At 45.1% G+C, this 23,808-nt stretch overlaps 1 protein-coding gene across 2 annotated transcripts in view; it reads right to left on the bottom strand.

Annotated features, from left to right (window-relative positions):
• The window catches only part of CHST11 (carbohydrate sulfotransferase 11), a 274,124-nt gene that overhangs the window by 224,062 nt on the left and 26,254 nt on the right, over positions 1–23,808 (bottom strand). The window lies entirely within an intron of this gene.

Below are 23,808 nucleotides of genomic sequence, written 5' to 3' on the forward strand. Positions count from 1 at the left end.
AAAAAAGAAATGCAGCCTCAGGCCCCAGGCCAGGCCTGCAAATGGAGCACGGTCTACTTTTTAACCAGATCCTGGAGAATTCCCCCACATAAAGGGTGGTCACAGGAAGACTCCTTCATACACCCTGGTTCTGACAAACAAGCTTCAGAAAGAAGAGGACACTGACGGACAGAAGGAAGAGCACACGACAACACTATTGAAAACATCTCCCAAGAAAGATGTCAACCCATCATTGGTCCATCGTTCAGACAGACTGGAATTGAACTGGCTTCAAGGGACACATTCACGTTCATATCAAAAACGGGATTCAGTGACAGGTGCGAGGCCCTGCAGGGGGAGCCCCAGAATCCCACCAGGCACTGAGCTTTGCGGTGCCATTCAATTTCTTGGAGAAGTCTTCAGCCTCCTCTTATGTTGCACCCATGATTTTATAAAAGAAACAGACTGTGTTACTTAACCTCTTGGAACGCTCTTCCCCGTCGTTAAGTGGAGATGACAGCCCTGATGGGGAGGATTACGAGGGGGAAACAAGATAATGAACGGAGAGTGCTTCCAGCACATCCTAAGTGCTCGCTATACATTAGTTATTGCTCCATTACATCCATAACTCTAGAAGGAGGGGCCAACAGGAACGTTTTACCCCGTGAGCAGCTTAGGCACAGATTAGGGGGGTGTAGGGGAGGAAATACACCCGAACGAGTGCAACATGCAACCGAGAGTCACAGAGGTGTTTCCTACAGGCCCTCCCAACGTGCCCCTTCCGAGCAGACTAGGAGATAAAAATGCCAGGCTGCCTAATGTCTGCCCATTCCTGCTCCGTGCCATTCCTCTTTAAAGCACGTGTCCCTTTCCTCCAGTATGGCCAGTGGTGACATTAGACGTCCTGAGGGCTTCCCTGAGCAAAGAAGCCATTTTAAACGGATAATGTGTAACAGCAGAGGAACAGTGGGAAAGCGTTTTTAACGGCACAACCGCCTCCTCTTGCACACATTGGCTGGGCTGCCTGTAGCCCCACGACTGCGAGCTCTGAGCTTCCCGCCCTTGGAGTTCAGGAAGGTGGTGGACTCAGAGACCTGAGGAGTGTTTCGCAAGCCGTTAGGCTCAGAGGCCCTCCATGTGTGCCCCTCCCTGAAAGTAAAAGAATGAGACCCACCTCCCTGTGTCACAGGTCAATTTGGAAATCACCAAATGGCAGCCACAGGTAAGGGAAGACGATTATTAAAGGAAAAAGAAGCAAAAGATGACCATTTTGGTAGCTTGTATTATAACACAAGGATCTGAGCCGATGGTATAAATTGTATAAATACACAGCTCAACAAGAATGAAAAGACACTGTGCCCTTGGCTGAAGAATAAGGTGATTAAAACAAGAGCCAGGGTCTCTGCGCTCCCAGCTAACGTTTGTCAAAGGCCTGGGCCATACCAAGCACCATGCTGAGGCTCACTGCATTCCCTATTTAATCCCTTCAACAGCCCTAGGATGGCAGCTCAAGGCATTCCCTTCACTCTACAAATGATAAAATAAAGGCCCAGAGAGGTTAAGTATCTAGCCCAGGGGTCGGCAAACTTTTGAGACGAAGAGCCGCCAAGGGTCAGCAAACTGTGGTTCGTGAGCCACATGCGGCTTCTTTGGGTACGTACCTGTGGCTCTGAAGTAAAATTGAAAATGAAAATAAAACTATCATAGTTTCATTTATAAAATTTTTAAAGGACATTATTCACATAATGGTGATTATGTAAAAATATACTCTTGGCTCTCGAATCATTTTTAAATTGTTGTAAGGGACAGGATTGGCTCTTCCAGGGGTCGGCAAACTTTTGAGATGGAACGTACCCAAAGAGCCACATGTGGCTCGCGAGCCACAGTTTGCTGACCCCTGATCTAGCCTAAAGTCACACAGCTAGCAAGCAGCCTAACCCCAGAATACTGGTTCTTGATGGCTGTAATACTGCCCCAGGGACACATGACATTGTTTGGAGACAATTTTTGGTGTCATAACTGGGAGATTACCACAGGGTATAAAGGCAAGGAATACTGCTAACCATTCTACCACGTACAGGATAGCCCGGAACAACAAAGAGTTGCTTGGCCCTAAATATCAACAGTGCAGAGGTTGAGAAACCCTGTCCTATGGCTTCTACTCATATCCACTGCACTAGATTGTCTCCTTTTGGGTTTTCTAATGTTCCTGAGGAGGACAGTAAATATTTTTGAAACACGACCGTGAATCACATTACCACAACCCCGTGGCCCATGCCGAAAATTTATACAAACAAAAAAACCCACTGTGCACACATCTCTTTCCTTGGTGTTGTCCAGGGGTTCCACCTGTGGCTGCGCAGCAATCGCCACCGCGTCCTCCTACCCATACCCCCGCTGCATCATGTATGTTCAGGGCTCACACCGTGCCTCCTTCACATCAACTACCACATTCTCAATAAAGCCTTTCCTGACCCACCTCCGCCAGAGCACTCCTCGCACCCTGATGTGACAGGCATTTTTATTTGTGTATTACCTAATTCCTTCCATTAGATTGTAAACTCCATGAGCGCAGGGATCTTTTTCTGTGTCACGGACTGCTTTTCCTCACCACCCAAAACAGTGTCTGGCACACAGCAGGAACTTAATAGATATTTGGTGAAACAAGAAATGAACGAACTAATGAACAAACGTGCAAATGAATGAATGAATGAATGAACAAATGAATGAATGAATGAACAAACAAATGAATGAACAAACTAGCTTCGGTTCCTTCCTCAGAAATTTGAGAGCTTCCCCGAAGCTTCAGCATCATCGGGGAGAAAGAGCTCTGTGTAGAACCTGGTTCATCGTGCTACAATCACCATTGTTCTAGATAAGGACTGGCACACTTTTTCCTGTAAAGGGCCAGATCAATATTTTCAGCTTTGCAGGCCATTCAGTCTCTGGAGCAACTATTCAACTCTGCCACTGCAGCACAGAAGATAAGTAAACAAATGAGTGTAGCTAAGTTCCAGTGAAACTTCACTTAAGAACAGTGAAAATTTGAATTTCATGGAATTTTCCTGTGCCGGAAAATAATATTCTTCTTTGATTTTCTTTCCAACCATTTTAAAGTGCAATTTTATTCTCAGCTTGATAGAAAAATCAGGAGATGGACTAGATTTGGCGCATGGGCCATAGTTTGCGCACCCTTGATCTAGATCTTCATGGATTTGGGCGATTTACTCAATAATAACATCTCACCACAGTAGGATGGCCCAGAGTCCTTTCATGATCATCATCTCATTTGAACAACCCTGGGAGGCTGGTTCTTCACATCCTTCTCTACCTCAGTTTACCTCGAAGGAAAATGAGGCCTGACGTCACTTATCCAAAGTCACAGAGCCTTGGTTTTCTGATTCCACTGCTAGAATTCTGTCAGCACTGAACAGACTGGCACAAAACCTTGTCACTAATGGATAGGAAGCCCTCAATTAACCCATTATTGATTTCAGAGAATTATTAGCAGAGAACAATCCAGTGAAGTGAGCATCGGAATCAGCGAGGATTCCTGTATTCTTGTACACAAATACCAACTCAACAAGAGGGCAGTCGCCCATCATCCACCTCACAGCCCAGATGGTTGTTCAACTTGCCTTGGAAAAAGAGAATGTGGATATCAGCAGCCTCCTGCCCTTGAGCGTTACAGGAAAAAATTAACGACACAGAAAACTGGTTGTGCTGCCCAGAGTTGCAAACAGGAATTCTAAAGGTGAAGGCTTTGTAATAAACACATCGAGCAATGTTTTAATGCCTAAACCAGGCGTGACTCTTTTCCCACCTCAATTTCACAAATGTTCCCCTATTGGTAATTAAGACACTCAAACCAAAGGCAGGCAGGCACACTCAGGCAGGCACACTCAGGACGAAAAAATTCACATTCAAAATCCAGGAAGTCTGAACTGCATGAGAAATAACCTCACTGTCTTAGAAATAACCTCTGAACATAGGTACATATCAACTCATAATGCTCCCCAAATCTATTGCAACCAGTGTTCTCCTAGAGTATGGGAGACATGACACACAACAGCAAACAAGGCCTTCCAATTTCAATCACTAAGTCAACGAAGGGTTTAACTACCCTGCCCCACCTCCCCCCGGGAATCAGGTCATTTTGAAGTATTGGTAGAAATGCAAAAGTCACCCTGAATTTATCCCTCAGAACCTGTGCACCTAGAATCAAAACACAAATAGCCATAAAAACCAGGGTGATGACCTAGTTCAGCATCTGAAGCAGTAGACCCTCCCTCACTACTTACTCCCCAGATCTTTTTACTAAGGAGTTCTTAAGGCAAAGGTTAAAGCCTAATAGTTAGGATCTCAACGAAACCATCTGGGACCTGCTGGTGGGTGAAACCTAAACAAAAACCCTGGGTGTCCGAGGCTGGTTCTTCACACTCTGGAATTCAAGATGGCGTCTGCAGTGGGGTTTCTGTCAATCACATTGGTGGTGCTTAGCTTATTGTATCTCCAAAATGCATTCCCCTCTGCCTCCTCCCCTCTGGTTCTATAGCTAACCATGTAGCCTGGATTCAACTCTCTGAGGAATAATAGAACTTTTGTTCGAGCTCTCTCCTGTCCAGAGAACGTCACGGTCCTTTTCTCAATAAACTCCCTGTGTCTCAATAATAGACTATATTGGTGATTGACATATAATTGATTTCCCAAACCAGGACACTTCTGACTTCTGAAATGAAAAGGGCACCATTAATAATTATGTCAGGACAACAGGCATAAGCCAGGGATGTCCGGGGCAAACGAGGGCACAAGGTCACCCCAAGGATTAGGCCTTGGAGGGAGAGCACCCTGTCTTAACCGGGTTAACTCTGTCCCACCTTTTTAACCAGTTTCCAGCATAGCACCTGAAACAACATAAGCACTTGGTAAGAAATAGTTGTGGGATTCAACTATAAAAAACAGGAGCCCTAAATGACACCACAAGTACCAGCTACTATGGATTTGCCTCCACAAAGGATGCTGTAGATTATTACAAAATAAAGGCATACCAGAAAAAAAATCACTGCTTCTGATTTTCTATTGCATTTCATTTCCACCATGGATATTTTTAATCTCTCACTGGTAGTGATTTTGTATATAATAATAATAATTAATAGTAGTTATCAGTTACTGAGTCCTGTGTATGTTCGTTACACTCGAGGAACCTGATGTACATTCTCCCTACAACCCCAAGAAGGAAAGCATAAGTGCACCTAGACTCTAGGTGAAGAAATGGAGGCTCAGCAAGGAGAAATAATTCACGTAAGGTCACAGGCTCTGGCCAAGTTCATTCCCTTCCATTGACTAGAAAACTTACCAACCAGAGCATCTCGGTTCCAAAGTGTTACCTTTCAAACCACTTTGTGACAAAGACAAGGCGGTATAGCATTCAGCAAACTATACAAAGCCATGCAATTGGCCATGCGTGGTCCAACTACACCTCTAACTGTCGGTTGTATTTACTATAACATTCTGTGGATTCAAACTAAAAGCAAAAGAGGAGACCTGGAAGCACAAAGGTGGAAACTGGCATCTGGATGTCCCCGTTCCAAATAAGTTTTAACTGGCCAGCCCCACAAATGGGACCCAAAAACAGAATTGCTTAAGCGATGGAATGAAGTGGGCCCCTGCTTTCCTGGAGGGGGGGTGAGGGGAACTCTGGGAAGAAGGAGAAGAGATTCTATTACTACACAAACCTGATGAAAATTGCATCTATAGAGAGAGGGAAAGGGAATTTAGGCTGTAAACTCCATGAGGGTGGAGATGGATTGAACCAAGGGTTTGCCCCAAACTCTCTGGGATTTGTCCAGCTTCTTTTTCTCGGTGAAACTCCACACAACCAAGTCTAGAAAATTCCTCTCCCGTGATGCTTTGATTTATGGCAGTTTCACATCTAACACAAGGGTTTTGTTTTGTTTTGTTTTGTTTTGTTTTGTTTTGTTTTAAGTGAGATGTACATGTTTTACAGCCCCCCCTTCCAACTCTACCCATTTTAAAGTACGTACACATTTCCCAAATCTATAAGACTAGGGACTTTCAAGGGTACAGTCCTCAAGTTACAAGCCACCAAAATACTTTACAATAACACAATTGATTGCGACTCCTCTGTATAAAAATAAAAAAAACTTCAAGAACCTCATATATACACTTGCAAGAATCACAAACCAACTTCTCATAAATACACTCCCAGGAAATCAGCTGAGTATCTCAATCCCAACAAAGGGAAAGCTCCGGCTGCCACATAAGAGATTCTCATCATTAATGTCTGCCTCGTATTGATCAAGGCAGGCTGTACAACGTTTCCACAATGAGGAGAAAGGAGCAAAGTTTTACTACAGTCACTAAATCCAATAGTCACCAACTGTACACAGATTCAATTCTGCTCCCGAAAGCACTTTCAGCCATCATTGATTTCAAAGGCTTTAAACCAAGCAATATGGGCATTGTGTTCCCTGTAGCTGGCAGCCAGCAATACCTTATAAACATTTAGCCTAAAAATTAACTGTGTTCTAAGAACAGCATAAAGTAACACTCTTATCTTCATCACCCATAAACTGTAAACAGGAGCTCACATTCTCCAACCCCACTTTCCTAGTTCAAAGATCCCCATTTTGTCATGGTGTTGCAGACAAGGACCCAAAGTTACATGAAACCGACATAGGATTTGATTAAGATTGGCTTAAAAGTGGAAAATCAGATAGAAGTGTCAAAAAAAAAATGAATACTGCATATGTCTTGCATCAACACTGTCGTATAAATGCCAAATGGAAAATGAAGATATAGCTAACTACATTTCTCTGCCCCACTGACATCAAGCTCTGGCCAGTGGAATAGAAGCAGAAGTGGTAGGAGCCAATTCCAGGCCTGGCTCAGTAAACTCAATGTCCTCATCCTTCTGGATGGCTGGCTAAAAAAGGAAATGACCTTCAGGGTGACCTTGGGAGCTCTGTGTTAAAAATGGCAGCTCAACAAGATGGAAAGAGCCTGGATCCCTGAACCGCCAAGTGGAGGCGAGCTGCTTAACTAGAAACTGCTACTCTAGACTGTTGCATAAATGAGAAATGAACTTTTCTTGTGTTCATTCAACAAGATTTGGGGATCTGTGTTACAGAAGCTGGTGTCACCTTAAATAATACTAGGGTCATAAGGAGGTCATCTATAAGTATGTAAGTTAGAGCCTCTACTAAATCTGGCGCTTTCTGAATGCATCCATCCATGGAATCCAGTGTCCTGTATCACTTGTGAATGTGACTGTTGTTATGCTCCTCTGAAGCCACAGCAGTGTGTGTGTGTGTGTGTGTGTGTGTGTGTGGGGGCGGGGGGGGAAGTGGGGGGGAGGTAAGGTTCTTCCCACAATCTTTGGTCTTAGAACAAGGGTATCACAAGAGTGAGGTAAAAAATCTTCTGTCACGTGTCCTCAACAGGTATTCATTGAGCAGCCACTATATGCCAGGTTCTGCTCTAGATACTAAGGCACAGAGACACGTTTTCTGCCCCCTTAGAGAGAGGCAAATAGGAGACCCATCAACAAATACCGCACTTCAAACACAGTGTGAGTTACCAGAAGCAGGTACAAGATACAAAACAGTAGAGTATTATGACTTGTGTGGGGCAAGCTGGTTAGGAAAGTCATCAGAGAAGGTGACCTGGCAAGGGTTTGAAAGATGGCAACAATGATTCTGGTTGCACTGGAGGTGATGGGGGTGGGGGAGGGGGTGGTGCCAGTAGTAACGGTGGGTCAGCTATTAGAAGAACTGTCCCACCAAATAATCACAAGAGATATTTCCCACTGCCACCATCACATTTTCTCACATGACTATCATATCCACAAAAAATAATCACATCAGCCTACACTATAAGAATGATAACGGAGTGGGTGAGGGTTTGCTTGTAGTATAAGAAACTATAAGGTAATTGTGGTACGTTACAAAAAGAGTCCCATTTCTTCGCCCCTCCCTGATACCCTCCTTTGGCCATGTAACTTCTTGTGCCCTTCTAGGCAGGGCACTCTGCCCCATGTTCCGACACTGAGCTCGGCCGTGTGACTTGCTTTGGTCAATGGGACATTAGCAGACGTCCCACAGTGGATTTAAAGGCACTTGCATGAGTGGCTTGCTGGCTCTTGCACCTTTGTCGTATCCATGAGGACTTGCCTGGGCGACCCTGTCATAGGACGAGAGACATACGTAGCAGAGTGGAACACCTCGGTCATCCCGGCCAAGGTCATTCTGGATTAATGACCCTCAGACATGTGAGCAAGGCCAGCCAAGATCACAGAGCCCTTCGGCCACCCAGACGTGTGAACAATCAACAGTTATTAGTGTGTGCTACTCAGGCTTAGTGGTTGTGAGCTAGACAGCACCATTGTGGCAAGAGTACTATTGTCATCATTCCCATTTTACGGATACAGAAACTGAGGCACAGAGAGGTGACGTAACTTCAACAAGGTTACACAGCTGGTACACAGCAAATTTGGAACTTGAAAGCAGGCAGTGGCCTGATAGTCTTTGCTCTTATCCATTTCATTCACCTTAACTTCCCTCAGGGAAGCAGTAAGAGCTAAATATTTATCAACTGGAGGCACAGTGCTCTGCCTGGGGTCCCAAGATGGGACCCTCCAGGCTGGAAGAAGGGATCCTGGGGACATTGCTAATTGGCGGCATTCACCCTCCTGCAGTCATTGATTTAGCGCTGGCAGTGATGGAGACCATCTGCTCTCCCAGGAGCTCTGTAGCTGGCAGAGGGAGCTTGCACACCTGAGCTCTCCCTGCCTCTCCCTGCACGCTTTCTCACAGCTCAGACCCTCTTCCTCCAAAGATGCCTCCTGGGGGCCAGCATCTGGAAACAGCAGGGGCTTCCTCTCCACCTGACCTCCTCCCCATACTCACACCCCCTGCACCCCCCACTTCCCCCAAACCCCTCCCCCACCATCCCACCCCGGCTTGACAGTCTCTTATCTTTTCATGTTTACCAGGAAATCTGCAGAAATGCCAAGCACCTGCCTCTGCTCTCACCTCTACTTCTGGCTTCCAGATTGCTTAAGTTTGGCTCCGAGGTTATCCCATTTGGAGGTCAACTGTTCTGACAGCCAGCTGTATATGTCCCCTCCCCACTCCCCCTCCTATTCCAAGTAATGAATGATGGCTTGGCAAAGAAAGCCTAAGCTTCTGCCAAAATAAAGTCTGTCAGAACAATGCTCAGGAGTTACTATGTCCTCCTATACTCCTCCACCTAGCCGGGTTTCCATCTCTGCTGGACACCACGGTACCCAAGGTGACCTCTCTAACCTTAGCACTAGGACTTAGCACTAGCACTTTCTCAAAGTGGCACACCAGTCCCAGAATCCCCTGGGGTACTTGTTTGAAATGCCAATTCCTGAGCCTCAGCTGGGCGCGAGTGAATTCCGCTACCTGAGGAAGGCCTTGGCAGCTCTATTCCTAAGTTTCCCACGTGATTCTAACGCACTAACACTTGAAAACAGGCCTCCTAGTGGCGACCTTAAGTGGCAGGCCTAGAACAATATCAGTCAATAGTCCCAAAGGAATGTACACGCCTCACCTCATGTCAGCTTCACTTCAACTTTAGAAGGACTATTATTCTCCTGTTTTAGAGATGGGGAAACTGAGGCTTTGAGATATTAAATAATTCCCAGATCAAATGGCTAATACATGGCAATGCTGGGCTTTGAACACGGATCAACTCTGTGTTCTAAACCTGCTCTGAAAGACCGGCTATGCTAGATACCAAATATTTCTGAATGCTGATGAAATTGGATATTTATGTTCACTTGCCATGCATCTCTATTATCCATAAAACCGTTGTTAGAATGAAAACCTAGGAAACAGGCACCTTGCTTTAGGAAATTCTTTCCATACTCGCTTTTGGTGCAGTATAACTGCTGTGTTTCAGGGACGTGATGAACGCAGCTGATCTTACATCTCCTATCGCAGCCTCAATCCCCACCCAGTGCCAGAGCGTGGGGTGACTTAGGAGTGAAAATGACACTAGTTATCTTTAGAATTCACCATCACAGAGATAATCCTTGGGATCTCCTTCCAGCTAATCCTATTTTAGCAAAGCACTAGGCACAAAGAAGGTAAATAATGAATCACCGGACAAATAGAGCTGAATTGCTAAGCAAACAATAATAACGAAAATAACAGCTACATTTACCGACTGCGCGCCACGCGCAAGAGCCACACTAAGCTCTTTACAGATACTATCTCATTTGACCCCGAGTAATAAAGCGTATCCCCATTTTACAGATGAAGGAATTTAGAGGTTAAGTAACTTGCCCAAGGTCACACAGCTAGCTAAGTAAGTCGTGGAGCTGTGGACCAGGGTCACTCTGAAATCGACTACTCTGGAAAACACTTGTCACGCGAAGTGTGGTCCCCAGAAGGGCAGCATCAACACCAATGAGGAGCTTGTCAGAAATGCAGACTCTCAGGCCGCACCCCAGACCTACTAGATCACGATCAAGTACACAGCGAAGTCTGGGAAGCACTGGTCTAGACCGATCTCACCTCAGCACTACTGACGTTCTGGGCTGGATAATTCTTTGTTGTGAGGGGCTGTCCTGTGCGCTGCAGGATGGTTAGCAGCATCCCAGGTTTCCACTCCTCCCTTTCCTCCCCAAACCAGACCAACAATGTCTCCAGCGGTGCCCAGTGTCCCCTGGGAGAGCAAAACAGCCCCAGCTGAGGACCACTGGTTGGAGGAGACCCCTTTCTGCTGGGCTGGATTTCTGGCATGAATCAGAGGTTTGTATGCAAAAATTACAGAGGCCTGTCTCAGAGGGGTCTGTAAGCCAAAAAAAAGAACTTCTGAGATCCAAGGACTGGGTATGTCTCCAGGTCTGTCACTGACTGCTCTGGGAAACTGGGCAAATCACCCATTTGCACCTCTGCATCCAGCACCAGCACCGAAAAGGCTGGAAGCTCGCTGCACACGAGAATACCCGGGAGTGGTTTTAAAAACACAGGTTAAAGCATGCCCTTAGCCAACCATCCTGAGGACTAAGAACCCCCAGGTAAGGCCCGGAATCTGCTTTTTTTAACAAGCTCCTCAAGATAGCCTAATGTACCTCATCCATCGGGCTTTCATGAAGCACCCGACCAGAACATGCCAAGGGTCCTAAACGCTAGCATTTCAACCTCTTTATAAGTGACTCAGGCCTCCTCCCACTCAGCCCTGTTGCTAACAGTTGACTAAAAAAAAAAACAAATCACAAGAGCATCCTCAGGTTGCCATAATCCATGATCTGACCAGCATGAACCGCACACCTGCCCCCAACAGGTACTTTGGGCGCACCGGGCTGGCATCCACAGCGATGGCACTCAGCAATATTGAAAGCAGCACTCTGGCATCTGATTTTCTCAGGTGCACATGGTATCGGTGCCTAATCTGCCCCTAATTACATGAACACAGCTAGCTGGAGTCTGGAGGCGGGGCTATCGGGGAGCTTGACTGCCTCTGCCTTATAGAAGAGGAAACTGAGGCTTCGAAGACATCCCCGGCCGCTGCCACCACGTGAGGGCACAGGGTGAAGGCACAGGCTAGGAACCAGGAAGAGGGCCCCCACCCAACCATGCTTCCAGCCTCCAGCCTGCAAGAACTCAGTTTCTATTGTTTCTAAGCTACTCAGTCCATATGTTGTGATAGCAGCCCACATGGATTAAGACATCAAAGTCACCAACATTGGAGTGACACAGGTGGCATCTGATCACAGGCTATGCAACACCACACACCACCCTGAGAATGTTTGGAAAGGCACATTAATCCCATGTGCCAACAGTTCCTTCTCCCTGTAACTAACACCTTAATGACATTATCTAGAGCTACAGATTAATACCTAATCTAAATATGATCTAAGCACTCGATACACCAGCAACATCAGCATCACTCAGGAGCTTGTTAGAAAGACAGAATCCCAGGCCCTGCCCAGCCCTGCGGAATCCAGTTGGAGAAACGCTGATAAGATACTTATCTTGCTGACTCTGTATGGGGAGCTGCCTCTGAGTTCACCTCTCCTGGGCTCTGGGCCTCAAGAGCTCCAGGATTCTAACAAGGGATTTATTCACTTCCATTGTTGTACTTCCTTCACGAAGTCTTTCCTGATGACTCCACACATCAGCCTCTTCTCTAACTCACTTGGCACTTGATGATCTGAACTGTACAACATCTGTCAACTACCCAATTTAGCACGCAGCGCTGTCTCCCAGCTGGCTCACATGTTAATTGTTTCACACGTGTAGGGGTGGGGCTGAAAGATAAGACTGACTGTAGAGGGGATGGAAATAAATGATCACTCACAAATCATATCATCTCCATCTGATTACATTACTAGGAGTCGGGGGTGAAGGCCTGAGCTCTGTTGGTGGGGAGGTATTTTTTTGTCCCACAGCAACCAACAGGTATTCCAACAAGTGCTTATCTTCATTTACTGAATTATCTGGTCAACTGAGTAGGTTCTAAAAACCAAGCACTTGGAAGGACTGAGGAAAGAGCCGCTGAAGTCACGGATGTGCTGAGCTAAGAGCCTCGGTGCTGCCCGTGTGCTGTCAGGTGTTTGCCCAAAACGGTGCCTTACCTTAAAATTGGGGGCAGAGGGAGGGTCTGATTAACAGATTCCACAGTGACTGACACCAGGGTTTGTTGGAAAGCACTTACGATTTTACCAAAGGCTCAATGCCTCGCTGCGTCCCTAGCAGGAGGCTGGCTCCTTCCTCCAGCATCTGGGGGTATCCGGGGGCACCTGAAAGAGCTCAGTGCATGCAGATCGTAACTCCCAAGTTCATGTTCTCCAGGCTGACTTGACAGTGCCAGGCCCTGGGCTGAGCACTTTACCTGCATCAGCTGACTTCATCCTCACAAATGCCCATGAGGGTTGCCTGTCACACCAACTGGAGCCCATCTTGAAGGTCAGCTGAGTACCTTTGAGCTTAAGTGACTTATCCAAGGTCAAAACTCTAGTGAAGTGGCTGAGCGAGGGTTTAAACAGACCACCAAAAGCTAGACCACTGTCACCACGAGGAAGAAAAGTACTTGGGTTCAGTACCTTCCATTTGGTGCCTCCTCAAGATTACCCAGCAACAGTGGGGTGTTTGCCTTTATGGATTTGAGGTGCCCTCGTGACTGCCTGGATCCGGCGGCCCCACCGGGTAGCGACCCGGGACACACTCTGACACCTGCCCCTCCCTGGTAACACCCAAGCAGCAGGCTTTACAGGCAAGGGCTCCTGACCCAGCTGCGAATGTGAGAAGGGGGGTACTACCTCGAGCATCTTTCTCCTCAATCTCCAGACCCCGGTCATCTCTCTTATTCCAGAATGTTCTGAAAAGGTGTGCCACTTTTATGCCTCTCTGTCTCTAAGGCTGACATATTCAAAGCCCCTCCAATCCTCAAGGACTCTACCGGTAATGAAGTGTCCTTAACAGCAAGCCCTGTTTGCACTAACTGCCAGCCCTGTGCTAGGGATGGAATCAAAGGGCTCTATTCAACCCCTTCAGTGAAACCTACCTTCCCACCCGGGACCCTGCAGAGATCAGAGCCTGAGGAACCTCCTCCCAGATTATTCCCTGAAGTCACCAGATGAATCCACCAGCCTGCTGCACTCATTCAATTCCACTTCTCCGTCCTTATTTCTCTCAGAGGATCAGATGCACTGAAGCTCAAACCCTGTAGGTGAGCCCCACACAATCCCAGGGCAAAACTGACTGACAGTTCTGTCATCCAACTGAAACCCCCTAATGCAAGGCATCGGTTATCCCTCTACTAAAACGGGTTTTGGAGGGAAAAGTATATGTGTAACTTCAACAGATCCAGTGTAGCATTTTGTTCCTATATCCCTTTCTTGTTGAAACCCTTTCTTAGCTTAAGGAATCCCTCCTCCCTGCTTCAAGGAGAAACAGCAAGCTACAAGCAAACCAGTCTTGTATTGGTAAGACAGAAGACGTTAGCCGTTCCAATTGTCGTCTTCCTTTCTTGTTCATTTCTAGGGTACCTCGGTTCACTTTGCCCCTGATTAGCCACGTGGCTTCAAACAGACCATTTAGAAGTCTCTGTGCTGCTTATCACTAGGCTGGGACTGACACATGCAAACTCTTACCTCCCAACGTGAAAAATGAGAGGCCAACAAACCCTTAGCAAGCCTCAGGCCCTCCGAAGGGGACACAATATTATACATTAAGGAAATAAAAGGAGAGCTCAGACGTAAGCTGCCAGGTATTAATGCAAAGTAATAAACCAGGAAAAGGCCCAACAGCAACATTTTATGAAGATGAAGCAAGAGCTTCTCCCAAGGAGGGCAGAGGCCGGGAACTGAGCTTCTAATCTAATAAATCAAAGCAGAAAGAAACAAACCATTAACAAGCCCTGGCAAATGTATCTCAAAAGACAGCTACAGGGAAAAACAGAAAGAGCTTAAGAGTCAGCTGGGATGCTGGATTAAAAGTTCACAATCAAATACTGCAAAGCTGTATGAATCTTATTTAGTGATATAGAAAAATACTTATGGAGCCCTGCCCTGCAGGGCCCTGGGGTGGCTGTGCCAGGTGCACAGGGCTCAGAGAATGCCCTAGACCCTAGGGTGGCAGCCTGATGGCCACAGAGGGACAACCGAGGACTAGAATGAGAAGAGGTGGCACTGAGGACCTAGGCAGTGCAGGAGGCAGGCAGTCTGAGGCTCCAAAAACCCACCCCCATTTTTGATAATTCTACTTCCTGCCCTTTTTTTGGGGGGAGGGGGCCTGAGTTCTCCAATGTTGAGCTACCTCCTCCAGGCCAGACTTGGGTCTTTTTTACTTACATAATAATGCCTTCTCTGTACTTATAAAGCTCTCCTGACCCACCAGGATCGATCTGTATCCATCCGTCAGGGCACATTTTCTCCGTGTCTCCCCCTTAATGTTTTCTTCAGAAGCCAAGGTTAAAGAGTGCAGAGTGTGGCCCAGAACTGCATACAATGAATGGCCCAACAATCAATCGCTGCTCCTGGCTTGGAGGGAGCCAAAGAACAGCCCAGGTACTTGGACTTGGGACCCCTAATTCATCCCTTCCCATCTCATCTAGAAGGAGGCTACAAGCATTTCTCCCTCAAGTGTTGGGGCCCCAACTCTGATCCAGGCCCAAAGACACCCACCCCAACCCACACCTCCATCCCCACCCCCAGTGGCCTCTACAGAAGCCTGGACACAGAGGAATAAACCAAAACTAACCTCCTGCTTCCCAACAGCCTATAAGAAAAGGAAGAAAAACCTAACACCCCTTTCTTCCCCCTCCAAAAAAAAAACCAACAATAAGTATTTGCTGAGTTCTTGCCCTCTTCTTTGGCAAGCCATCAAATTGAAATACAGGAACCATGGGCCAGACAGGAAGAGCTAAATTAAACTAGCCCTGGAAGAAAACGGAAAAGGACAGGCAATAGTGAGCCACTGAGGGTTGTGGAGCAGGACAGTGGTGGCCACGTTGAGAAGGGGTTAAAAAAGATCAAGAAAAAGATCAGAAGAAATTCAAAATTGAATTTCTTCTCTCTCCTTTCGGCTGGAAAAGAATATAAACAAAAATAACTCTTCCCTCCAACCACCTAAAAACTATTCTATTAAAAGTTTCCTAAAAGAAATCCTGAGCAATGTTGTCAGCCACAAAAGACTGTTAAAATCAATGGCTAACTAAAGCATCCCAGCTCTTTGAACTGAGTCCTTCCCCACATCCGCTTGAATGGGCTCTCCAGGAAATCATTAAGAGCTGCACAAATAACCAAGACCCCTCCCCAACAAGTCAGATAACCCAGAAGTGAAAGTTGCTGAAATCTCCAGTGAAAAGGTCTCTTAGGGATGTTTCCAATAAAAGCATCTTTGAAGCCTTGGCCGTCCTGTGAGTCCCAGGTTATTCCAGTCATGAGGCATTAACAGCATCCCTACGCTTCATGTGCACATCCCTTTGTTCTTCTGGCTTTTTACTGGGTTGAAGTTAAGCCCACCCTGGCACTTTAAGATTCCCTAAAAATCTAGTCACTTCTCATTCTATCTGCCCATTTCCTAGTAAAGGTTGCCAATAACGCCTTTAAAATAAAATGGATGCATATGCTTAGGAAAGTGAAGAAACTTACATCTGACCCATGCACGGACCAGAAAGGAGAGGAGACTCCCATCTCAAAGATGGTGGCTGTTATGAGGATGACAGGTGAGGCCCAGCATCCCTGGAGCCATAGGATCGAACAAGGTAGGGGACAGGAAGGTGGCCCTGGAAGATGCTCAACAGAGACACAACAGTCCAGGGGTCCTTCCTCAGAGAGGGTGGGAGAACGAAGACAGAATTGGACAGCAAGGGTAGGGAAAAAAACAGAAAACAGGTGAAGAAGAAACTTCCAACGAAACTATCTGTAGAGAAAATGGGATGTGAACTTTTTTTTTTTCATACACCAAGTATTCAAGAAGCTGTGAAAGCATCAAAAGAATAAAATGGTGTAGGAGATTGCGAGGGCCGCCATAACAAAACACCACAGACTGGGTGGGAAGTCCAAGATCAAGGTGGCAGCCAATTCAGAGCCTGGTGAGGCCTCTCTCCTTGGCTTCCTTCTCCCTGTGTCCTCACATGGTCTTTCCTCTGTGAGCGTGTACCCCTGGTGTCTCTTTGTGTGTCTAAATTTCCTCTTACAAAGACACCAGTCAGGCTGGCTAAGGTCCTGCCCATAAGACCATATGACTTCATTTTCACTTAATCACGTCTTTAAAGACCCTATCTCCAAATATAGTCACATTACAAGAGTGTGGAGATTAGGGCTTCAACATATAAATTTGGAGAGGACAAAATTCAGCCCCTAACAAATGATAGTGCCAGTAACTACCCTTTAAGGCATACCACCTTTTAAGGGACAATTATATGTTGCCAGGTACTTGGCATCTCAAATCTTTGCAGCAGCCCATGAGGCAAGTATTCTCATTCACAAGTCATAGATAAGGGCACCAAGTGTGATCCAGTTAGAAGGTGGCTAAATTATCCACAAGCATAATCACAGAGGTAGTCTGAGCCCAGGAGGCGGTGGTGAGCAGGCCTCTCTGTGCCTTCTCCAATGGAAAGGGTTGTTTCTGGATGGCAAAAGCTTTCAGACTGCCCAGTTCAGCGATCCTCAGAACACGCCATGAAACTCATCCCAAAACTCTGTCTAGGGTTTTATGACAGGAGATGACACATCATGTTTTCAAATTTGTCTTCTTTAAAAAAAAAAAGTTTTAGGGAATTAGTCTGTGAGCTGATTTTTTAAGGGAGACTTCATTTTATGGTGCCAAAATAGAGAAATGTAAATAAAACATATCAGAGTGAGGGGTGGCCCTGCAGATTTAATGGGTCCTGTTAGAATGGCCCTATGCCATTATTTACTGATAGGATTAGCAGATGTGAGTGTGGAATTGCTCCCTGGACTTTAAATAATATAATGTGCTTTTCCTAACGTAATTTGAAGCATTTGTTAATACAATAATCCAACACAAACATTAAAACTGATATGGGGAATGATGGCGGATGTCACTTTGATAACACCTAAAGGGAACTGGACTAATATTAGGCCTCATGAAAAACAAAACTAAATAAAGATTAACAAAAAGTAAACCAAATACAGTATTTGACATTTACTTTTAATTTGATAGGCATTCCAGTGCTTCCATGGCTTTCCAGAAAATCTGGGGGACCTAAGAATGAACCCTCCAATGCAAGAAGTCCTTAATTTGACATCCCCATTTACATGTGCATGTGTGCGCCCGGAATAGAAACCAAATTCAGGAGCTGAATAGTGTCAAGGAAAAACATTCAAAATTAGGTGTCTCTTTCTTCACTTTCTCTATTTACTCAAAAGAGTTATGGGACTTCAAGCCAAAAAAGTACAGAGTCCTTTCCAGGCCACAGGTTTCAAGAGACATGTCCACTGTTTGTGGGGTCTCGACAATGAGGCTTCACTGATGACTGAGGCATGAATTTTATTCCAGAATCTTCAATTCCTGTGCCCACCAAGAAACTCCATTCTTCAGGAAGGACCTCATTATCTACTAGACCTTTCTTTCCTGACATGGGTCAGCTCAGGATGTGAATCTTACATAGCTTGGTTAGTTAGAAAGAGGGAGACAGAGGGTCCCCCTGGAAGCCAGGCAGCCAGGTTCAAATCCAGATACAGGCCTTTCACTAGGTGTGACCTGGGGTAAGTCACTTAAATTCTCCAAGCCTCCATGTCCTCTTCTGTAAAGTAGGGTAAAAATGGAACCTTCCCCTAGAGTTGAGGTGAGAATTAGTCATGCAAGGTGCTTAGAAGATTTAATAAACACTCAATAAACATTAGCTACTAGCCTTTATTAGTGTACTGATTACACAATGTATTGATTACATTTTCGTATTGATTACAACTTACGTATTGATTAAAACATGAAGTACAAAGTTGTAAAACTGCATTGTTTAACCATAATGAGATACCACTTTACACCCATTATAATGGCTACTATAAAAACAAAAAATAAAAATAAATAAAAAAAAAAACAGAAAATAACAAGGGTTGGCGAGGGCGTGGAGAAACTGGAACCCTTATGCTCTGTTGGTAGGAATGTAACATGGTGCAGCTGCTACGGGAAACAGTATGGCAGTTCCTCAAAAAATTAAAAATAGAATTACCATATGATCTAGCAATCCCACTTCTGGGTATATAGCCAAAAGAATTGAAAGCCAAATCTCAAAGAGATATTTGCATATGCGTGTTCATAGCAGCACTAGTCACAATAGCCAAGAGGTAGAAGCAACCCATGTGTCACCCACCAATGGATGAACAGATAAAGAAAGTGTGGTCCATACATTACAATGGAATATTATCCAGCCCTAAAGAGGAAAGAAATTCTGACACATGCTACAACATGGATGAACCGTGGGGACATTGTGCTAAGTGAAGTAAGCCAGTCACAAAAAAGACAACTACTGTATGATTCCACTTTCTGAGGTATTTAAGTAGTCAAAGTCATAGAATCAGAAAGTAGAATGGTGGCTGTCAGGGGCTGGGAGTGAGGGGACGTGGGCAATTGCTGTTTATCAAATACAGTTTTGCAAGATGGAAAGAGTTCTGGACATCTGCACAACAATGTGAATATATTTACATTACTGAACAATACACCTAAAAATGGTTAAAACGGCCAATTTTATAGTATGTGTGTTTTTTTACCACAGTTAAAATTTTTTCAATTCTTTTTTAAAAAAATCTCTCCACATACAAAAAAACAACGGCAGTGTTTAAATGTCTTTTAAAAAATGAACTCTAAATACCTCTAAGTCAATCAGCTAGCCTCCTACCCCAACCCCAGAGTTATTATTTGGCATTCAAGGTGACATACAGCACTAATACACCTACAAAATTGCTCTGAGAAGTGGTGGAACTCATGGTGAATTGGAGTTTTGAGACGTTAACTTAAAAAGAAGGACTGACTTAGAATGGGTTCTATTTTAATGCTTTGCGACAAAATCCTTCCCCTGGAAAATTGCCTCCAACTCACCACTTCCTCAGATGTGGAGACACTATTTGTCATTTCTGAGATGTTATCACTGAGCCACTCAAATAAGAGCAGTGATAAGGAACATTAACATGGGATGCGATGGCTTCAAGGCAGTGACAGCGAGTGGGGCTGGTTCTATCTTTCATCTGTATGGCATCCCTTCAGAAGGGGACACTGTTGGAGATTTGAGGAAATCGGACAATTCTATCCACCTGTCCCTAGCCCCAAGTCCCAGTGCAGTGGGTGGATCACAAATAACAAACAGCTCGGCTCTGCATACAGGCAACCCCAGGGAGCATCCTACCAATGGATTCAATGCTTCAGGAAGGACTGCCCTCCACAGGCCTTAAACGGGTCTCCCTACATACGAGACCCTCTTATCCTTCCCTTCCGGCCCGGGTGAGTCACTGAGCCAGAGTACAGAGAAGGGAAGGGACAGAAGGAGATGGCCTCGCACCCTCAGGCCATCAAATCGCCCTTCCATTGCCCACCAGAAACCTGCTTTTCTGATACATCTCCCACGCAGCTAACAAACACCTTTACCATTTATGAAGCATTTGACACATATTTGCACGTACTATTTCCACGTCTGTCACATAGGATGTGTCTTCAAAGCCACTTGATTACAAGTCAGCATGTCTGTTTTATCCACCAACGTCCCCCCCGTACCTGGCACCTACGCAGCAAATATCTTTTGAGGGAATGCCTGGAGCATTCTAAAATACCTGTGTCGATTCAAGAGCCAATTAAATAGCCCTACCTGGTTCCAGGCAAAAATGTTCTCGTCTGCATCCATCATTTCAAACGAGAAAGCAATAAGGATCTCGTCACATTGCTACACAGCAGCTCTAAAGTCAGCACCCAAATCAAAGACAACCCCCCACCTCCCACCATGAATGCGGATGGTTGAGGCTACACACGTTGCTAGCAAACCCCTGAGCCCCAACACACTGTTTCGATTACTGTCTCGTTTCACTTTCTGATCTTTCTTTGGTCAGGAAAATCTAATTTGGCTGAAAGCCGGTAAGAGAGTTATAGGTCAGTGTGCATATGCTTTCAACTTGAAATCTTCCTCAGTTACGTCCTGGGTTCTTGTTAATGAAACCTTAATCAGATTAGTTCAACTGATGTCATGTTCCAGGGTGGTATCTCCAAGCTGAGTCTTGTTCCAGAAGCGAAGTTCAACAGCCTAAAGTGTAATTTAAAAAAGGAATTCCATTGACTCACAGCTTCCAAAGGGCATTAACAGAGATTGATGCATTCAGTGAATCAACAATAATTATTGAGCACTTACTTTGGAATAGGCACTGGGAGAGAGTCATGGATACAAAGAGAGGGATGAACAGACCAAGGCCCTGCCCTCAGGCAGCCTCTATTTTGATTGGGGGAAATGGGTGACACCAAAGAAAAAGAAGAAAGAAGCTAATCGCAGGGAGTCAAACATGATTTGAAGAAAATAAAAAAAAGAGGGTGATGTAATAAAGGGGGGATTCTTTACAACAGATGGTCAGATTGATAGAAATCAGGCAATCTTCAAGAAGCACAGCATTCCAGGTAGAAGAACCAGCAAGTGCAAAGGCCCTGAGGCAATATTTGAGACAGAAAGGAGTCCCATATGCCTGGAGCACAGCAAAGGAGGTCATGGGTAGTAGATGATCATAAGGAGGGGACTAAAGTAAACTGGGTTTTGTTTTTAAAAATCTCTTGCAGACTGCTATGGAAAGAATAGATCGTGGGGTGGGGTGGAAGGGGGCAACCTTCCATTATGTGGATTTCACATATATGCCCTTGCTAAATTCTCCTGTCTATCCCACCCCAGGTCATTCTCAGAAAAGTCTGGATCAAGTGAAGTGGATGTGGTAGACTGAGCTAGCAATTCTCTCTTATGGTCATGAAGGGGGATAACTGGGGGAAATCTAATAGGCTGTTCACTTAATATGTACCCAATGAGAGACCACTTGTAGGAAGCTTAGAACCATGCCTAAATATAATAGACTCTCAGAAATATTTGTTGGATAAACAAGTAAATGATTAAATATACTGGGTCCACTAGGTTTGATGCTAAGACAGAGATCAAAAAAGTCAGAGGCCTCCCCTGACATCCAGCACAGTACAGGGTTCACAGGAGGGGCTCTCAACAAGCTAGAGAAAGGATTGAAATGTGCAAAATGGCAGGCTTTGCCAAAGATCGCCCTGTATTTTTCTCTTTGATCTGTGGTCAATATTTTATTATTTCTCAGGTCTTACTCTAGAATTCTGGAAACAGTTCAAAAATATGCACCCCTGAGATCCAAATGTTGTCTCTTCAGACCCATCACACACACACTACACCTTTTTTTTTTTTGAAATGTCAGTTCTTGTGATAAATCCATCCTCTCTTTTCAAAGGGAGAAAAGAGAAGCCAGTTTCTACTTTTCATAATCCCCTGACCAATGTTCAGTAAAAACAGTTTCAAGACTCAACATCTAATAAAAATGTAGCATCAAATCCAATATCACTCTTGATTCTGTTGCACTTTTCAAGATAAGAAATCACTTATACCGTGACCTGGGAATAGTGCAGGCTCAGGGCAAAATGCTGATATGGGGTGAAGTTTTCTGACAAACTCTTCTACTGTCTGCAATTTACCTTAAAACACCATGGCCCCAACTGTGTGGCACAGTGTATGTCCATTTTAATCTAGGTGCAGTCAGGTAATATCTAAGGTCCCTAAATAGGAAACACACACTGTGAGGGGTCGTTAGAATTTGAAAGATGACGACTGCGAGCCTACTCCCCATTGGCAGTCTAACAGCACATCTGCCATCTTTATCTCCCACACTCACAGGAAGGTGGGAAATTTGGCACCGTGAATATGAGAAATAATTTCACATTGGAGAAGTGGGGGATGTTCAAGATACGTGGTTTGGCTAGACTTGTTTGCTTTTCCTCAACAAACTCTAGGCCAAGTCCCACATCTTTCAGAGCACACTCTGACCCAGAGTAGCATCGATTCTGTGAGCAGGTATTTTCAGGGGATTCTGCTGCCTAATCCAACTCGAAAGCTGAAGGCTGCCCCCAGGACTTCTTCTCATCTGCTGTGAGGAAAACTTCCATGCAAGGTACTATCCAAGAGCCTAAAAGAACAGACAACTGGGACTTCATCGGGTTCCAAGTGCATGCTCTAACGAAGGTGTATGTGGCTGCTTGCTGAAAAATGTACAAGAGGCAGGATTTGGTCAAAGGCTTGCTTGCTGTAGTCATAACATTCCCACGATAAGATTATACAGTAAGCTCAAGGGCCCTCAGGGCCCTTGAAATGCTGAAGGTACAGATCTCTGCCAAAATAAACCAGTAATGGTTGTTATGGGCTAAACTGTGATTCCCCAAAACTCGCATGTTGAAGTCCTAACGCCCAGTACCTCCGAATGTGACTACATTTGAAGATAGGGCCTTTAAAGAGGTGACTACATTAAAATAAGGCCGTTAGGGTGGGTGCTAATCCAAACTGACTGGTGTCCTTATAAGAAGACATTTGGACACACAGAGAGACACCAGGCATGTGTGCAAAAGAAAAACCATGTGAAGACACAGCAATGGGGCAGCCATCTGCAAACCAAGGAGAGAGGCCTCAGAAGACACCAACCTGCTTTCACCTTGATCTTGGACTTCCAGCCTCCAGAACTGTGAGAAAATAAATTTCTGTTGTTGAAGCGACCCAGTCTGTGGTATTTTGTTATGACAGCCTGAGCCGACATACAATGGCGAACAACAAACAGGCTTAGGCGCGTGTCGGTAGGTGTGGGGCACATCCTCACTCCCCATGGTGCCTGGACATGGACCTGCCTCCCTGGACAGAGCAAGCCCCTTTCTCCTCCCGCTTCCCTGCAAAGTCCCAATGTCAGCAGTCTTACAACCCTGACAAGTTAGCTTAATTTAACAACAACAACAAAAAATCCACATAAAATATTAAGTTGTCAGATAATGTGTGTGTTTTTGAAAAGTTTACCAGCATTTTAAACGTGCAAAGGATACATGGAAGAAAACACAAATAATGCAATGATCTGTAAACATACCTCCCACTCAAGAAGATTTACCTTTTACTTTATTTATTTATTTATTTATTTTATATGGGGCTATACTGTCACATGTACACTTTAACAGGATTCTTAACATAAAGGAGCCAGCTGGTGACCTTGGAAGAAACTCCTCTACCTCGCCAACTTCCTCAGCTGTAAAACAAAGACGAGAACCTCTCCAAAGATGTTCGTATTAAACAACTTATTTT

The sequence above is a fragment of the Hipposideros armiger genome, unplaced genomic scaffold (genome assembly GCF_001890085.2).
Source record: "Hipposideros armiger isolate ML-2016 unplaced genomic scaffold, ASM189008v1 scaffold_168, whole genome shotgun sequence".
Classification (NCBI taxonomy): Eukaryota; Metazoa; Chordata; class Mammalia; order Chiroptera; family Hipposideridae; genus Hipposideros; species Hipposideros armiger.